Raw genomic sequence first — 19,345 nt, 5'->3', positions numbered from 1 at the left:
GGGAGTAGGTTTGCGAGAACCGAACCTCGGTAAAACAAATCTGCGTGTCACACTCTTCACTTGCTTGCGATTTGTTTTGCGCCCTCTCTCGCGGACTCAATTATCTTTCTAACGCTAACTCGGCTTGTAGTTGTGTTTATATTTGTAAATTTCAGTTTCGCCCTATTCACCCCCCCTCTAGGCGACTATCAATTGGTATCAGAGCCCGGTGCTTCATTAGAGCCTAACCGCTCGAAGTGATGTCGGGAGATCACGCCAAGAAGGAGATGGAGACCGGCGACAAGCCCACTACAAGCCAAGGGAGCACTTCATCGGAAGAGTCCCGCACCAAGAGGAAGGAGAAGAAGAAGGATTCCTCCAAACGGAAGGAGAAAAGATCTTCTTCCTCACATCACAAAGAGAAGAAGGAAAAATCTTCTTCCCACAAGTCGCATCGGAAAGGCGACAAGCACAAGAGGATGAGGAAGGTGGTCTACTACGAGACCGACACTTCATCAACATCAACCTCCGACTCCGATGCGCCCTCCATAACTTCTAAACGCCAAGAGCGTAAGAAGTTTAGTAAGATCCCCTTACACTATCCTCGTACATCTAGACATACTCCATTACTTTCCGTTCCATTAGGCAAACCGCCAACCTTTGACGGTGAAGATTATGCTAGGTGGAGTGATTTAATGAAATTTCATCTAACCTCACTCCACAAAAGTATATGGAATGTTGTTGAGTTTGGAGCACAGGTACCATCCGTAGGGGATGAGGATTATGATGAGGACGAGGTTGCCCAAATCGAGCACTTCAACTCTCAAGCTACAACCATACTCCTCGCCTCTCTAAGCAAGGAGGAGTACAACAAGGTGCAAGGGTTGAAGAATGCAAAGGAGATTTGGGACCTACTCAAGACCGCGCACGAAGGTGATGAACTCACCAAGATTACCAAGCGGGAAACGGTCGAGGGGAGCTCAGTCGCTTCCGTCTTCGCCAAGGGGAGGAGCCACAAGACATGTACAACCGGCTCAAGACTTTGGTGAACCAAGTGCGCAACCTCGGGAGCAAGAAGTGGGATGACCACGAAGTGGTTAAGGTCATTCTTAGATCACTCATTTTTCTTAACCCCACTCAAGTTCAATTAATTCGTGGTAATCCTAGATATACTCAAATGACCCCCGAGGAAGTTATCGGGAATTTTGTGAGCTTTGAATGCATGATCAAAGGCTCCAAGAAGATCAACGAGCTTGATGAACCCTCCACGTCCGAAGCACAACCGGTGGCATTTAAGGCGACGGAGGAGAAGAAGGAGGAGTCTACACCAAGTAGGCAACCAATTGACGCCTCCAAGCTCGACAATGAGGAGATGGCTTTAATCATCAAAAGCTTTCGCCAAATCCTCAAGCAACGGAAGGGGAAGGATTACAAATCCCGTTCCAAGAAGGTTTGCTACAAGTGTGGTAAGCCCGGTCACTTTATCGCTAAATGTCCATTATCAAGTGACAGTGACAGGGATAACGACAAGAAGGGAAAGAGGAAAGAAAAGAAGAGGTACCACAAGAAGAGGGGCGGCGATGCCCACGTGTGCCGTGAGTGGGACTCCGACGAGAGCTCCACCGACTCCTCCTCCGACGAGGACGCCGCCAACATCGCCGTCACCAAGGGACTCCTCTTTCCCAACGTCGGCCACAAGTGCCTCATGGCAAAAGACGGCAAAAGGAAGAAGGTAAAATCAAGATCCTCCACTAAATATGAAACCTCTAGTGATGATGATGATGCTAACAATGAGGAGGATAACTTGCGCGTTCTTTTTGCCAACCTCAACATGGAACAAAAGGAAAAACTAAATGAGCTAATTAGTGCCATCCATGAAAAGGATGACCTCTTGGACTCCCAAGAGGACTTCCTAATCAAGGAAAATAAAAAGCATGTTAAGGTTAAAAATGCTTACGCTCTAGAAGTAGAAAAATGTCAAAAACTATCTAGTGAGCTAAGCACTTGCCATGGGATGATTGACAACCTTAGACATAAAAATGCTAGTTTAAATGCTAAGGTTGACTCACATGTTTGTAATGTTTCGATTTCCAATCCTAGAGATAATAATAATGATTTGCTTGCTAGGATTGAAGAATTAAACATTTCTCTTGCTAGCCTTAGAGTAGAAAATGAAAATTTAATTGCTAAGGCTAAAGAACTAGATGTTTGCAATGTTACAATTTCCGATCTTAGAGATAATAATGATATCTTGCGTGCTAAGATCGTTGAAATTAATTCATGCAAACCCTCTACATCTAGTGTTGAGCATGTTTCTATTTGTACTAGATGTAGAGATGTTAACATTGATGCTATTCATGATCATATGGCTTTAATTAAACAACAAAATGATCATATAGCTAAACTAGATGCTAAAATTGCCGAGCACAACTTAGAAAATGAGAAATTCAAATTTGCTCGTAGTATGCTCTATAATGGGAGACGCCCTGGCATCAAGGATGGCATTGGCTTCCAAAGGGGAGACAATGTCAAACTTAATGCCCCTCCTAAGAAATTGTCTAACTTTGTTAAGGGCAAGGCTCCCATGCCTCAGGATAACGAGGGTTACATTTTGTACCCTTCCGGTTATCCTGAAAGCAAGATTAGGAGAATTCACTCTAGGAAGTCTCACTCTGGCCCAAATCATGCTTTTATGTATAAGGGTGAGACATCTAGTTCTAGGCAACCAACCCATGCCAAGTTGCCTAAGAAGAAAACTCCTAGTGCATCAAATGAACATTGTCTCTCATTTAAAACTTTTGATGCATCTTATGTTTTGACTAACAAATCCGGCAAGATAGTTGCCAAATATGTTGGGGGCAAGCACAAGGGGTCAAAGACTTGTGTTTGGGTACCCAAAGTTCTTGTGTCTAATGCCAAAGGACCCAAAACCATTTGGGTACCTAAAGTCAAGAACTAAACTTGTTTTGTAGGTTTATTCATCCGAAAGCTCAAGTTGGATACTCGACAGCGGGTGCACGAACCACATGAAAGGGGAGAAGAAGATGTTCTCCTCATATGAGAAAAACAAAGATCCCCAACGAGCTATCACTTTCGGGGATGGAAATCAAGGTTTGGTGAAAGGTTTGGGTAAAATTGCTATATCTCCTGACCATTCCATTTCCAATGTTTTTCTTGTTGATTCTTTAGATTACAACTTGCTTTCTGTATCTCAATTATGTCAAATGGGCTACAACTGTCTTTTTACTGATATTGGTGTCACTGTCTTTAGAAGAAGTGATGATTCAATAGCTTTTATGGGAGTGTTAGAGGGTCAGCTATACTTGGTAGATTTTGATAGAGCTGAACTCGACACTTGCTTAATTGCTAAGACTAACATGGGTTGGCTCTGGCACCGCCGACTAGCCCATGTTGGGATGAAGAATCTTCACAAGCTTCTAAAGGGAGAACACATTTTAGGATTAACAAATGTTCATTTTGAGAAAGACAGGATTTGTAGCGCATGCCAAGCAGGGAAGCAAGTTGGCACTCATCATCCGCATAAAAACATAATGACGACCGACAGGCCACTGGAGCTCCTGCACATGGATCTATTCGGCCTGATCGCTTACATAAGCATCGGCGGGAGTAAGTACTGTCTAGTTATTGTGGATGATTATTCTCGCTTCACTTGGGTGTTCTTTTTGCAGGAAAAATCTCAAACCCAAGAGACCTTAAAGGGATTCTTGAGACGAGCTCAAAACGAGTTCGGATTAAGGATCAAGAAAATAAGAAGCGACAACGGAACGGAGTTCAAGAACTCACAAATTGAAGGCTTCCTTGAGGAGGAGGGCATCAAGCATGAGTTCTCCTCTCCCTACACCCCTCAACAAAATGGTGTAGTGGAGAGGAAGAATCGAACTCTATTGGACATGGCTAGAACCATGCTTGATGAGTACAAGACTTCGGATCGGTTTTGGGCGGAGGCGGTCAACACCGCTTGCTACGCCATCAACCGGTTGTATCTACACCAAATCCTCAAGAAGACATCATACGAACTCCTAACCGGTAAAAAGCCCAATATTTCATATTTTAGAGTCTTTGGTAGCAAATGTTTTATTCTTGTTAAGAGAGGTAGAAAATCTAAATTTGCTCCTAAGACTGTAGAAGGCTTTTTACTAGGATATGATTCAAACACAAGGGTGTATAGAGTCTTTAACAAGTCCACTGGACAAGTTGAAGTTTCTTGTGACGTTGTGTTTGATGAGACTAACGGCTCTCAAGTAGAGCAAGTTGATCTTGATGAGATAGGTGATGAAGAGGCTCCGTGCATCGCCCTAAGGAACATGTCCATTGGAGATGTGTGTCCTAAGGAATCCGAAGAGCCTCCAAATGCACAAGATCAACCATCCTCCTCCACGCAAGCATCTCCACCAACTCAAAATGAGGATGAAGCTCAAGTTGATGAAGTAGAAGATCAAGCAAATGAGCCACCTCAAGATGATGGCAATGATCAAGGGGGAGATACTGAAAGTCGCCTAGAGGGGGGGGTGAATAGGGCGAAACTGAAATTTACAAATATAAACATAACTACAAGCCGGGGTTAGCGTTAGTAATAAAGAAACGAGTCCACGAGAGAGGGCGCAAAACAAATCCCAAGCGAATAAGCAAGTGAGACACGGAGATTTGTTTTACCGAGGTTCGGTTCTTGCAAACCTACTCCCCGTTGAGGAGGCCACAAAGGCCGGGTCTCTTTCAACCCTTCCCTCTCTCAAACGATCCACGGATCGAGTGAGCTTTCTCTTCTCAATCACTTGGAACACAAAGTTCCCACAAGGATCACCACAAGTTTGGTGTCTCTTGCCTCAATTACAAGTGAGTTTGATCGCAATGAAAGAATCAAGAAGGAAGAAAGCAATCCAAGCGCAAGAGCTCGAAAGAACACAAGCAAATCTCTCTCTCTAATCACTATGGCGTTGTGTGGAGTTTGGAGAGGATTTGATCTCTTTGGTGTGTCTAGAATTGAATGCTAGAGCTCTTGTAGTAGTTGGGAAGTGGAAAACTTGGATGCAATGAATGGTGGGGTGGTTGGGGTATTTATAGCCCCAACCACCAAAAGTGGCCGTTGGGAGGCTGTCTGCGCGATGGCGCACCGGACAGTCCGGTGCACACCGGACAGTCCGGTGCCCCTGCCACGCCATCACTGCCGTTGGATTCTAGCCGTTGGTGCTTCTGACTTGTGGGCCCGCCTTGGTGTCCGGTGCACACCGGACAGCTACTGTTCCTTGTCCGGTGTGCCAGTATGGGCGCGCCTGACTTCTGCGCGCGCAGAGCGCGCATTAAATGCGCGGCAGAGAGCCGTTGGCGCGGAGATGACCGTTGCTCCGGAGTCGCACCGGACAGTCCGGTGAATTATAGCGGACTAGCCGTTGGAGTTTCCCGAAGCTGGCGAGTTCCTGAGGCCGACCTCCCTTGGCGCACCGGACACTGTCGCCTCTGGAAATTCCCGAAGGTGACGAGTTTGAGCTGGAGTCATCTGGTGCACCGGACACTGTCCGGTGTACACCGGACAGTCCGGTGCTCCCAGACCAGAGGGCCTTCGGTTCCCACTTTGCTCCTTTGTTGAATCCAAAACTTGGTCTTTTTATTGGCTGAGTGTGAACCTTTTACACCTGTATAATCTATACACTTGGGCAAACTAGTTAGTCCAAATGTTTATGTTGGCCAATTCAACCACCAAAATTAATTAGGGACTAGGTGTAAGCCTAATTCCCTTTCAATCTCCCCCTTTTTGGTGATTGATGCCAACACAAACCAAAGCAAATATAGAAGTGCATAATTGAACTAGTTTGCAAAATGTAAGTGTAAAGGTTGCTTGGAATTGAGCCAATATAAATACTTACACGATATGCAAGGATTGTTTCTTTCTTATATAACATTTTGGACCACGTTTGCACCACATGTTTTGTTTTTGCAAATTCTTTTGTAAATCCATTTCAAAGTTCTTTTGCAAATAGTCAAAGGCAAATGAATAAGATTTTTGCAAAGCATTTTCAAGATTTGAAATTTTCTCCCCCTGTTTCAAATGCTTTTCCTTTGACTAAACAAAACTCCCCCTAAGTGAGATCCTCCTCTTAGTGTTCAAGAGGGTTTTGATATATCTTTTTGAAATACAACTTTCTCCCCCTTTTTGAACACAATAGGATACCAGTTGAAAATATTTAACACTTAAGTTTTTGAAATTGGTGGTGGTGCGGACCTTTTGCTTTGGGCTCTTACTTTCTCCCCCTTTGGCATGAATCGCCAAAAACGGAATCATTGGAGCCCTCGAAGTGCTATCTTCCTCTTTGGTCATAAATAAATGAGTTAAGATTATACCAAAGAAGATGTCCTCTTGCTTGATGTTCAAGTTTTCTCCCCCTAGAACGGAGAGTTGCTTGGAGCGACGGCGAAGGGTGAGTTACGTAGTGGAAGCCTTTGTCTTCGCCGAAGACTCCAATTCCATTTCAATGCACCTATGACTTGGTTTGAAATAGACTTGAAAACACATTAGTCATAGCATAGGAAAGAGATATGATCAAAGGTATAAATGAGCTATGTGTGCAATCTAGCAAAAGAAGTTCCTAGAATCAAGAATATTGAGCTCATGCCTAAGTTTGTTAAAAGATTGTTCATCAAGTGGCTTGGTGAAGATATCGGCTAATTGATCTTTAGTATTAATGTATGAAATCTCGATATCTCCCTTTTGTTGGTGATCCCTAAGAAAATGATACCGAATGGCTATGTGCTTAGTGCGGCTATGCTCGACGGGATTGTCGGCCATTTTGATTGCACTCTCATTATCACATAGCAAAGGAACTTTGGTTAATTTGTAACCGTAGTCCCGCAGGGTTTGCCTCATCCAAAGCAATTGCGCGCAACAATGGCCTGCTGCAATATATTCGGCTTCGGCGGTGGAAAGAGCGACCGAGTTTTGCTTCTTTGAAGCCCAAGACACCAAAGATCTTCCCAAGAACTGGCAAGTCCCCGATGTGCTCTTCCTATTGATTTTACACCCCGCCCAATCGGCATCGGAATAACCAATTAAATCAAAAGTGGATCCCTTAGGATACCAAAGCCCAAACTTAGGAGTATAAGCTAAATATCTCAAGATTCGTTTCACGGCCGTAAGGTGAGCTTCCTTAGGGTCGGCTTGGAATCTTGCACACATGCATACGAAAAGCATAATATCCGGTCGAGATGCATAAAGATAAAGTAATGAACCTATCATCGACCGGTATACCTTTTGATCCACGGACTTACCTCCCGTGTCGAGGTCGAGATGCCCATTGGTTCCCATGGGTGTCTCGATGGGCTTGGCATCCTTCATCCCAAACTTGGTTAGAATGTCTTGAGTGTACTTTGTTTGGCTGATGAAGGTGCCCTCTTGGAGTTGCTTCACTTGAAATCCTAAGAAATACTTCAACTCCCCCATCATAGACATCTCGAATTTCTGTGTCATGATCCTACTAAACTCTTCACATGTAGACTCATTAGTAGACCCAAATATAATATCATCCATAAATTTGGCATACAAACAAGTCATTTTCAAGTGTTTTAGTAAAGAGTGTAGGATCGGCCTTTCCGACTTTGAATCCATTTGCAATAAGAAAATCTCTAAGGCATTCATACCATGCTCTTGGGGCTTGCTTGAGCCCATAAAGCGCCTTAGAGAGCTTATAGACATGGTTAGGATACTCACTGTCTTCAAAGCCGGGAGGTTGCTCAACATAGACCTCTTCCTTGATTGGTCCATTGAGGAAGGCACTTTTCACGTCCATTTGATAGAGCTTAAAGCCATGGTAAGTAGCATAGGCTAATAATATGCGAATTGACTCAAGCCTAGCTACGGGTGCATAGGTTTCACCGAAATCCAAACCTTCGACTTGGGAGTATCCTTTGGCCACAAGTCGAGCTTTGTTCCTTGTCACCACACCATGCTCATCTTGCTTGTTGCGGAAGACCCATTTGGTTCCTACAACATTTTGGTTAGGACGTGGAACTAAATGCCATACCTCATTCCTAGTGAAGTTGTTAAGCTCCTCTTGCATCGCCACCACCCAATCCGAATCTTGGAGTGCTTCCTCTACCCTGTGTGGCTCAATAGAGGAAACAAACGAGTAATGTTCACAAAAATGTGCAACACGAGATCGAGTAGTTACCCCCTTATGAATGTCGCCTAGGATAGTGTCGACGGGGTGATCTCGTTGGATTGCTTGGTGGACTCTTGGGTGTGGCGGCCTTTGTTCCTCATCCTCCTTGTCTTCATCATTTGCATCTCCCCCTTGATCAATGCCATCATCTTGAGGTGGCTCATTTGCTTGATCTTCTTCTTTATCAACTTGAGCCTCTTCCTCATTTTGAGTTGGTGGAGATGCTTGCATGGAGGAGGATGGTTGATCTTGTGTACTTGGAGGCTCTTCGGATTCCTTAGGACACACATCCCCAATGGACATGTTCCTTAGCGCTATGCACGGAGCCTCTTCATCACCTATCTCATCAAGATCAACTTGCTCTACTTGAGAGCCGTTAGTTTCATCAAACACAACGTCACATGAGACATCAACTAGTCCAGTGGACTTGTTAAAGACCCTATATGCCCTTGTGTTTGAGTCATAACCAAGTAAAAAGCCTTCTACAGTTTTAGGAGCAAATTTAGATTGTCTACCTCTTTTAACAAGAATAAAGCATTTGCTACCAAAAACTCTAAAATATGAAATGTTGGGCTTTTTACCGGTTAGGAGTTCATATGATGTCTTCTTGAGGATTCGGTGTAGATACAACCGGTTGATGGCGTAGCAGGCGGTGTTGACTGCCTCGGCCCAAAAACGATCCGAAGTCTTGTACTCATCAAGCATGGTCCTTGCCATGTCCAATAGAGTTCTATTCTTCCTCTCCACTACACCATTTTGTTGTGGCGTGTAGGGAGAAGAAAACTCATGCTTGATGCCCTCCTCCTCAAGAAAGCCTTCGATTTGAGAGTTCTTGAACTCCGTCCCGTTGTCGCTTCTAATCTTCTTGATCCTTAAGCCGAACTCATTTTGAGCCCGTCTCAAGAATCCCTTTAAGGTCTCTTGGGTTTGAGATTTTTCCTGTAAAAAGAATACCCAAGTGAAGCGAGAATAATCATCCACTATTACAAGACAATACTTACTCCCGCCGATGCTTATGTAAGCAATCGGGCCGAATAGATCCATGTGGAGTAGCTCAAGCGGCCTGTCGGTCGTCATGATGTTCTTGTGTGGATGATGAGTACCAACTTGCTTCCCTGCTTGGCATGCGCTACAAATCCTGTCTTTCTCAAAATGAACATTTGTTAATCCTAAAATGTGTTCTCCCTTTAGAAGCTTGTGAAGATTCTTCATCCCAACATGGGCTAGTCGGCGGTGCCAGAGCCAACCCATGTTAGTCTTAGCAATTAAGCATGTGTCGAGTTCAGCTCTATCAAAATCTACTAAGTATAGCTGACCCTCTAACACACCCTTAAATGCTATTGAATCATCACTTCTTCTAAAGACAGTGACACCTACATCAGTGAAAAGACAGTTGTAGCCCATTTGACATAATTGCGAAACGGAAAGCAAATTGTAATCTAATGAATCTACAAGAAAAACATTGGAAATAGAGTGGTCAGGAGATATAGCTATTTTACCAAGACCTTTGACCAAACCTTGATTTCCATCCCCGAATGTGATAGCTCGTTGGGGATCTTGGTTTTTCTCATAGGAGGAGAACATCTTCTTCTCCCCTGTCATGTGGTTCGTGCACCCGCTGTCGAGTATCCAACTTGAGCCCCCGGATGCATAAACCTACAAAACAAGTTTAGTTCTTGACTTTAGGTACCCAAATGGTTTTGGGTCCTTTGGCATTAGACACAAGAACTTTGGGTACCCAAACACAAGTCTTGGAGCCCTTGTGCTTGCCCCCAACATATTTGGCAACTACCTTGCCGGATTTGTTAGTTAAAACATAGGATGCATCAAAAGTTTTAAATGAAATGTTATGATCATTTGATGCACTAGGAGTTTTCTTTCTAGGCAACTTAGCATGGGTTGGTTGCCTAGAGCTAGATGTCTCACCCTTATACATGAAAGCATGATTAGGGCCAGAGTGAGACTTCCTAGAATGAATTCTCCTAATTTTGTTCTCGGGATAACCGGCAGGGTATAAAATGTAACCCTCGTTATCCTGAGGCATGAGAGCCTTGCCCTTAACAAAGTTGGACAATCTTTTAGGAGGGGCACTAATTTTGACATTGTCTCCCCTTTGGAAGCCAATGCCATCCTTAATGCCCGGGCGTCTCCCATTATAGAGCATACTTCTAGCAAATTTAAATTTTTTATTCTCTAAGTTATGCTCGGCAATTTTAGCATCTAATTTAGCTATATGATCATTTTGTTGTTTAATTAAAGCCATGTGATCATGTATAGCATCAATATCAACATCTCTACATCTAGTACAAATAGATACATGCTCAACAGTAGATGTAGAGGGTTTGCAAGAATTAAGTTCAACAATCTTAGCATGAAGAATATCATTTTTATCTCTAAGATTGGAAATGGTAGTATTGCAAACATCTAGTTCTTTAGCCTTAGCAATTAAATTTTCATTTTCTACTCTAAGGCTAGCAAGAGAAATGTTCAATTCTTCAATCCTAGTAAGCAAATCATCATTATTATCTCTAGGGTTGGGAATTGAAACATTGCAAACATGAGAATCAACCTTAGCTAACAAATTAGCATTTTCATTTCTAAGGTTGTCTATTGTTTCATGGCAAGTGCTTAGCTCACTAGATAATTTTTGACATTTTTCAATTTCTAGAGCATAAGCATTTTTTACCTTAACATGTTTCTTATTTTCTTTAATTAGACAATCCTCTTGGGAATCCAAAAGGTCATCCTTTTCATGAATAGCACTAATTAATTCATTTAATTTTTCTTTTTGTTCTATGTTAAGGTTGGCAAAAAGGGTACGCAAGTTATCTTCCTCTTCACTAGCATTATCATCACTAGAGCTTTCATATTTAGTGGAGGATCTTGATTTTACCTTCTTTTTGCCGTCCTTTGCCATGAGGCACTTGTGGCCGACGTTGGGGAAAAGGAGTCCCTTGGTGACGGCGATGTTGGCGGCGTCCTCGTCGTCGGAGGAGTCGCTTGAGCTTTCATCGGAATCCCATTCCCGACAAACATGGGCATCGCCGCCCTTCTTTTTGTAGTACCTCTTCTTTACTCTCCTCTTTCCCTTCTTGTCGTTATCCCTGTCACTGTCACTTGATAATGGACATTTTGCAATAAAGTGACCGGGCTTACCACACTTGTAGCAAACCTTCTTGGAGCGGGACTTGTAATCTTTCCCCCTCCTTTGTTTGAGGATTTGGCGGAAGCTCTTGATGACGAGTGCCATCTCCTCATTGTCAAGCTTGGAGGCGTCGATTGGTTGTCTACTTGGTGTCGACTCCTCCTTCTTTTCTTCCGTTGCCTTGAATGCGACGGGTTGAGCTTCGGATGTGGTGGGTTCATCGAGCTCGTTGATTTTCCTCGAGCCTTCGATCATGCACTCAAAACTTACAAAATGCCCGATTACTTCCTCGGGGGTCATTTTAGTATATCTAGGATTACCACGAATTAATTGAACTTGAGTGGGGTTAAGGAAAATAAGAGATCTTAGAATAACCTTAACCACCTCATGGTCATCCCACTTTACGCTCCCGAGGTTGCGCACTTGGTTCACCAAGGTCTTGAGCCGGTTGTACATGTGTTGTGGCTCCTCCCCTTTGCGAAGCCGGAACCGACCGAGCTCCCCCTCGATCGTTTCCCGCTTGGTGATCTTGGTGAGCTCATCTCCCTCATGCGCAGTTTTGAGCACATCCCAAACCTCCTTGGCGCTCTTCAACCCTTGCACTTTGTTATACTCCTCTCTACTTAAAGAGGCGAGGAGTATCGTTGTCGCTTGAGAGTTGAAGTGCTCGATTTGGGCCACCTCATCCTTATCATAATCCTTATCCCCTATGAATGGTACCTGTGCACCAAACTCAACAACATCCCATATACTCTTGTGGAGTGAGGTTAGATGAAAACGCATTAAATCACTCCACCTAGCATAATCTTCACCATCAAAGGTTGGTGGTTTGCCTAATGGGACAGAAAGTAGAGGTGCATGTTTAGAAATGCGAGAGTAGTGTAGGGGGATCTTACTAAACTTCTTACGCTCTTGGCGTTTAGAAGTTACGGAGGGCGCGTCGGAGCCGGAGGTTGATGTTGATGAAGTGTCGGTCTCGTAGTAGACCACTTTCCTCATCCTCTTTTGCTTGTCACCTTTCCGATGCGACTTGTGGGAAGAAGATTTTTCCTTCTTCTCTTTGTGGTGAGAAGAAGATTTCTTCTCCTTCCCTTTGTTGGAGGAGATCTTCTTCTTCTCCTTCCTTTTGGTGCGGGACTCTTCCGATGAAGTGCTCCCTTGGCTTGTAGTGGGCTTTTCGCCGGTCTCCATCTCCTTCTTGGCGTGATCTCCCGACATCACTTCGAGCGGTTAGGCTCTAATGAAGCACCGGCCTCTGATACCAATTGAAAGTCGCCTAGAGGGGGGGGGTGAATAGGGCGAAACTGAAATTTACAAATATAAACACAACTACAAGCCGGGGTTAGCGTTAGTAATAAAGAAACGAGTCCACGAGAGAGGGCGCAAAACAAATCCCAAGCGAATAAGCAAGTGAGACACGGAGATTTGTTTTACCGAGGTTCGGTTCTTGCAAACCTACTCCCCGTTGAGGAGGCCACAAAGGCCGGGTCTCTTTCAACCCTTCCCTCTCTCAAACGATCCACGGATCGAGTGAGCTTTCTCTTCTCAATCACTTGGAACACAAAGTTCCCACAAGGATCACCACAAGTTTGGTGTCTCTTGCCTCAATTACAAGTGAGTTTGATCGCAATGAAAGAATCAAGAAGGAAGAAAGCAATCCAAGCGCAAGAGCTCGAAAGAACACAAGCAAATCTCTCTCTCTAATCACTATGGCGTTGTGTGGAGTTTGGAGAGGATTTGATCTCTTTGGTGTGTCTAGAATTGAATGCTAGAGCTCTTGTAGTAGTTGGGAAGTGGAAAACTTGGATGCAATGAATGGTGGGGTGGTTGGGGTATTTATAGCCCCAACCACCAAAAGTGGCCGTTGGGAGGTTGTCTGCGCGATGGCGCACCGGACAGTCCGGTGCACACCGGACAGTCCGGTGCCCCTGCCACGCCATCACTGCCGTTGGATTCTAGCCGTTGGTGCTTCTGACTTGTGGGCCCGCCTGGGTGTCCGGTGCACACCGGACAGCTACTGTTCCTTGTCCGGTGTGCCAGTATGGGCGCGCCTGACTTCTGCGCGCGCAGAGCGCGCATTAAATGCGCGGCAGAGAGCCATTGGCGCTGAGATGACCGTTGCTCCGGAGTCGCACCGGACAGTCCGGTGCACACCGGACAGTCCGGTGAATTATAGCGGACTAGCCGTTGGAGTTTCCCGAAGCTGGCGAGTTCCTGAGGCCGACCTCCCTTGGCGCACCGGACACTGTCCGGTGTACACCGGACAGTCCGGTGAATTATAGCGGAGTCGCCTCTGGAAATTCCCGAAGGTGACGAGTTTGAGCTGGAGTCATCTGGTGCACCGGACACTGTCCGGTGTACACCGGACAGTCCGGTGCTCCCAGACCAGAGGGCCTTCGGTTCCCACTTTGCTCCTTTGTTGAATCCAAAACTTGGTCTTTTTATTGGCTGAGTGTGAACCTTTTACACCTGTATAATCTATACACTTGGGCAAACTAGTTAGTCCAAATGTTTATGTTGGCCAATTCAACCACCAAAATTAATTAGGGACTAGGTGTAAGCCTAATTCCCTTTCAGATACAAATGAGGAAGATAAGGAGGATGAAGAACCAAGGCCGCCACACCCAAGAGTCCATCAAGCAATCCAACGAGATCACCCCGTCGACACCATCCTCGGCGACATTCATAAGGGGGTAACTACTAGATCTCGTGTTGCACATTTTTGTGAACATTACTCTTTTGTTTCCTCTATTGAGCCACACAGAGTAGAGGAAGCACTTCAAGATTCGGATTGGGTGGTGGCGATGCAAGAGGAGCTTAACAACTTCACTAGGAATGAGGTATGGCATTTAGTTCCACGTCCTAACCAAAATGTTGTAGGAACCAAATGGGTCTTCCGCAACAAGCAAGACGAGCATGGTGTGGTGACAAGGAACAAAGCTCGACTTGTGGCCAAGGGATACTCCCAAGTCGAAGGTTTGGATTTCGGTGAAACCTATGCACCCGTAGCTAGGCTTGAGTCAATTCGCATATTATTAGCCTATGCTACTTACCATGGCTTTAAGCTTTATCAAATGGACGTGAAAAGTGCCTTCCTCAATGGACCAATCAAAGAAGAGGTCTATGTTGAGCAACCTCCCGGCTTTGAAGACAGTGAGTATCCTAACCATGTCTATAAGCTCTCTAAGGCGCTTTATGGGCTCAAGCAAGCCCCAAGAGCATGGTATGAATGCCTTAGAGATTTTCTTATTGCAAATGGATTCAAAGTCGGAAAGGCCGATCCTACGCTCTTTACCAAAACACTTGAGAATGATTTGTTTGTATGCCAAATTTATGTTGATGATATTATATTTGGGTCTACTAACGAATCTACATGTGAAGAGTTTAGTAGGATCATGACACAAAAGTTCGAGATGTCTATGATGGGGGAGTTGAAGTATTTCTTAGGATTTCAAGTGAAGCAACTCCAAGAAGGCACCTTCCTAAGCCAAACGAAGTACACTCAAGATATTCTAAGCAAGTTTGGAATGAAGGATGCCAAGCCCATCAAGACACCCATGGGAACTAATGGGCATCTCGACCTCGACACGGGAGGTAAGTCCGTGGATCAAAAGGTATACCGGTCGATGATAGGTTCTTTACTCTATTTATGTGCATCTCGACCGGACATTATGCTTTCCGTTTGCATGTGTGCAAGATTCCAATCCGACCCTAAGGAATCCCACCTTACGGCCGTAAAACGAATCTTGAGATATTTAGCTTATACTCCTAAGTTTGGGCTTTGGTACCCTCGGGGATCCACCTTTGATTTAATTGGTTATTCGGATGCCGATTGGGCGGGGTGTAAAATTAATAGAAAGAGCACATCAGGGACTTGCCAGTTCTTGGGAAGATCCTTGGTGTCTTGGGCTTCAAAGAAGCAAAATTCGGTCGCTCTTTCTACCGCCGAAGCCGAGTACATTGCCGCAGGCCATTGTTGCGCGCAACTACTTTGGATGAGGCAAACCCTGCGTGACTACGGTTACAAATTAACCAAAGTCCCTTTACTATGTGATAATGAGAGTGCAATCAAAATGGCCGACAATCCCGTCGAGCATAGCCGCACTAAGCACATAGCCATTCGGTATCATTTTCTTAGGGATCACCAACAAAAGGGAGATATCGAGATTTCTTACATTAATACTAAAGATCAATTAGCCGATATCTTTACCAAGCCACTTGATGAACAAACTTTTACCAAACTTAGGCATGAGCTCAATATTCTTGATTCTAGAAATTTCTTCTGCTAACTTGCACATATAGCTCATTTATATACCTTTGATCATGTCTCTTTCATATGCTATGACTAATGTGTTTTCAAGTCTATTTCAAACCAAGTCATAGGTGTATTGAAAGGGAATTGAATCTTCGGCGAAGACAAAGGCTTCCACTACGTAACTCATCCTTCGCCGTCACTCCAAGCAACCCTCCATTCTTGGGGGAGAAAGCATGAGTACCAAGCAAAAAGACTTCATCTTTGGTATAATCTTCACTCATTTGTTTTGACCAAAGAGGGAGAATGTAACTCGAGGGCTCTAATGATTCCGTTTATGGCGATTCATGCCAAAGGGGGAGAAAGTATGAGCCCAAAGCAAAAGGACCGCACCACCACCACCACCAATTTCAAAAACTTAGTTTTAAAGAGTATTTTCAATTGGTATCCTATTGTGTTCAAAAGGGAGAAAATAGTATTTCAAAAATGATATATCAAAACCCTCTTGAACACTAAGAGGAGAATCTCATTTAGGGGGAGTTTTGTTTAGTCAAAGGAAAAGCATTTGTAACAGGGGGAGAAAATTTCAAACTTTGAAAAAGATTTACAAAATAGTTTGCAAAAACAAAACATGTGGTGCAAGCGTGGTCCAAAATGTTAACAAGAGAAGAAACAATCCATGAAAATCTAGTAAGTATTTATATTGGCTCAATTTCTAAGCAACCTTTGCACTTACATTATGCAAACTAGTTCAATTATGCACTTCTATATTTGCTTTGGTTTATGTTGGCATCAATCACCAAAAAGGGGGAGATTGAAAGGGAATTAGGCTTACACCTAGTTCCTAAATAATTTTGGTGGTTGAATTGTCCAACACAAACAATTGGATTAACTAGTTTGCTCTAGATTATATGTTCTACAGGTGCCAAAGGTTCATCTATAACTATACTAAATCGACTGTCTGGAATACCGTAGATTATTCCGGACAGGAGAAGCTTTTTGGAAAAAAAGGCCAAGCGCGGACCGTCCGGGCCCCTACGGCGGACCGTCCGCGACACCAGGATACTCTTCGGACAGAACCAATGCAAAAATAGAAGTCTCCACTACGGACCGTCCGGAGGAAAAGCAAGGACCGTCCGAGCCCTCGTGCGGACCGTCCGGCCTCGGGCGCGGACCGTCCGGTAGGTGAGAAACCGAAAAAACCCGAAGGTGACGGGTTCAGAGAAATGAATTATAGCGGCCTCGCGGACCGTCCGGGCCAGGAGGGCGGATCGTCCGCGACTGGCTTTATCTGACATCTGACGACGCATTAAATGCGATATAGCCGTTGATATAGCCGTTACTGCTGACCGTTGCGTTTTCAGCCGTTGATCTACAGGGGCGGACCGTCCGGACCAGGCGGGCGGACCGTCCGCGCTCAGCAGAATGGAGCAACGGCTAGGAAGTGGTTGGTGGCTATAAATACAACCCCAACCACCTCCATTCACTTCATCCAAGCATTCCAACCTTCAACATTCAATACAAGAGCTAGCAATCCATTCCAAGACACATTCAAAGCCTCCATCTCTCCAAGTTTCACAATTGAGAAAAGAGATCATTAGTGATTAGTGACTTGAGAGAGAAAGTGATCCGTGTGTTATTTGTCGCTCTTGTCGCTTGGCTTTTCGCAATCGTGCTTTCTTTCAATCTTTCTTACGTTCAACTCAATTGTAACCAAGGTAAGAGACACCAATTGTGTGGTGGTCCTTGCGGGGAAGTTTGTTCCCGTTTGATTGAGAAGAGAAAGCTCACTCGGTCAGAGGGACCGTTTGAGAGAGGGAAGGGTTGAAAGAGACCCGGCCTTTGTGGCCTCCTCAACGGGGAGTAGGTTTGCGAGAACCAAACCTCGGTAAAACAAATTCGCGTGTCACACTCTTCACTTGCTTGCGATTTGTTTTGCGCCCTCTCTCGCGGACTCAATTATCTTTCTAACGCTAACCCGGCTTGTAGTTGTGTTTATATTTGTAAATTTCAGTTTCGCCCTATTCACCCCCCCCCCCTCTAGGCGACTATCACATGGCTATAGGCATCGACCTCCACGCAAAGCAGAAAAGGGGAGACAACGGTAAAGTACACATAGTGCACATGGTCGGACAATTTGATCAATTGCTCTCTAAATATGCTAGCAAAAAGGCTGCTCTACACGATCGACCAACAAAGAAACCCCGCTCACCCGATAAAACAAAACGGCCGAATAAAATAGCCCAAAACGCGACGCAACAAGTGTCGCCTATTCATCCAGTGATGCCAAGATACTTTCTACCCGTCTACTCATCATTGATTTGTTATCCTGTTCAAATATGGAATAGTATGATGATGAACTTGTGGTACATATATAGTCCTTTTGCCTATTCAGGCTGGGGGACACCTCCATTCTATACCTTTTGATCCATTGATCAGATGATCATGGTCGAGAAAGATGCAATCCGAAATAGTCTTTATGCATTAGAGCTCTATTAAATGATCACCTTATTGGATTGAAAAGCCAATGACTTGCATCATGCTTAGTTCTTACTTCGGGAACAAGATAACTTATGAGATCTATTGTTTTCTGAGGAGTGCTAGCAGTACATATGCTTTTGATTCGTCAACATCCACCAAAATGAGGGGGACATATGCACCAAAATGACCACCGAACGGTCCGTGGTGGTGACGCGGACGGTCCACGCATACATAGAATCAGTTAGGGTTTAAGGTTTCTAGCGGGATTTGTTAGCAAAACCTACAGGGTTAACTTGATAATCGACTTGTACCGGGTTCAGACCTCCCCCTTTATATAGATGAAAGGCTACGACCGATTGAACCCCCATAATCGATCCAATAGCAAATTACCTTTTTGTATTGTTCTTCCATTCCCTAGGATTAGAGGTAATCTAGGCTTAGTTTAGCTCTAGTTTAGTCTTTCACAACCATCTCTATTCGACTTTACGCCAATTAGGGACGTCCCGAGTGGCCTACCGACCTCGGAGCAACCCCTAAAACTCTTTCTACCTAGAGGTGAGTTCTAGGGTTCTTCACGGAGAAGAAGACCCTGCGCCATCGCGGAAAGTCCGGCCCTAGGCGCGGATCGTCCGAGCGTACGCACGGAAGGAGCCGCTCCTGTGCGCAGGTCGTGAACTGTCCGACCAGGGCCGCAGACCGTCCACGCCTCCGCCGAGAACACCGTCATGTGGTTCACTCCAAGTGTTTGGTGTTCAGATCGACGCCAACATGTGCATTTTCCATAAATGTGGTAAAAAGTAGAGGAGCTTGGTAAAAAAATACAACCAACATTTTAAAAATGAAGGTTGTGTCGACAGATAGAAATTTTTATGTTATCATCTTGAATTGTGAGCGTTTCTATTTTAGTTGTAACAGTAATTGTCGGTTGTTTCTCATGTAAGTTTATTACTCTCTTCATTCTTTTTTATTTGTCGCGTTTTAGTTTAAAAATAAACTAGCGGGCGGTAAATAGTGGAAAATGTTTGGTTGCCAATTAAAATCGTGTGTTTTATCTTGGGTTAACAGTAGCAAGCTGGAAACGTTAATTTGCATTCAAGTGCGCATTTCGTACTCGTATTTTTTATCTGGCATTCTGGCTGGAAACGAATAACTACGAATGGAAAATACCCATTGCGAGGAGTGTGAACGTGAAATGGTTGGACTCTTGCTGATTTACCTTTTCCATCTACAGATTTTGAAGCATTGTCGTTGGGCTGTCTTGAGATTTTGGAAAGTTTTAGTTTTAGATTGAGTTCGAAAACTATCTTCCTTTCTTTT

Source organism: Zea mays, chromosome 1, assembly GCF_902167145.1.
Source record: "Zea mays cultivar B73 chromosome 1, Zm-B73-REFERENCE-NAM-5.0, whole genome shotgun sequence".
Lineage (NCBI taxonomy): Eukaryota > Viridiplantae > Streptophyta > Magnoliopsida > Poales > Poaceae > Zea > Zea mays.
This window is presented reverse-complemented; position numbering follows the sequence as displayed.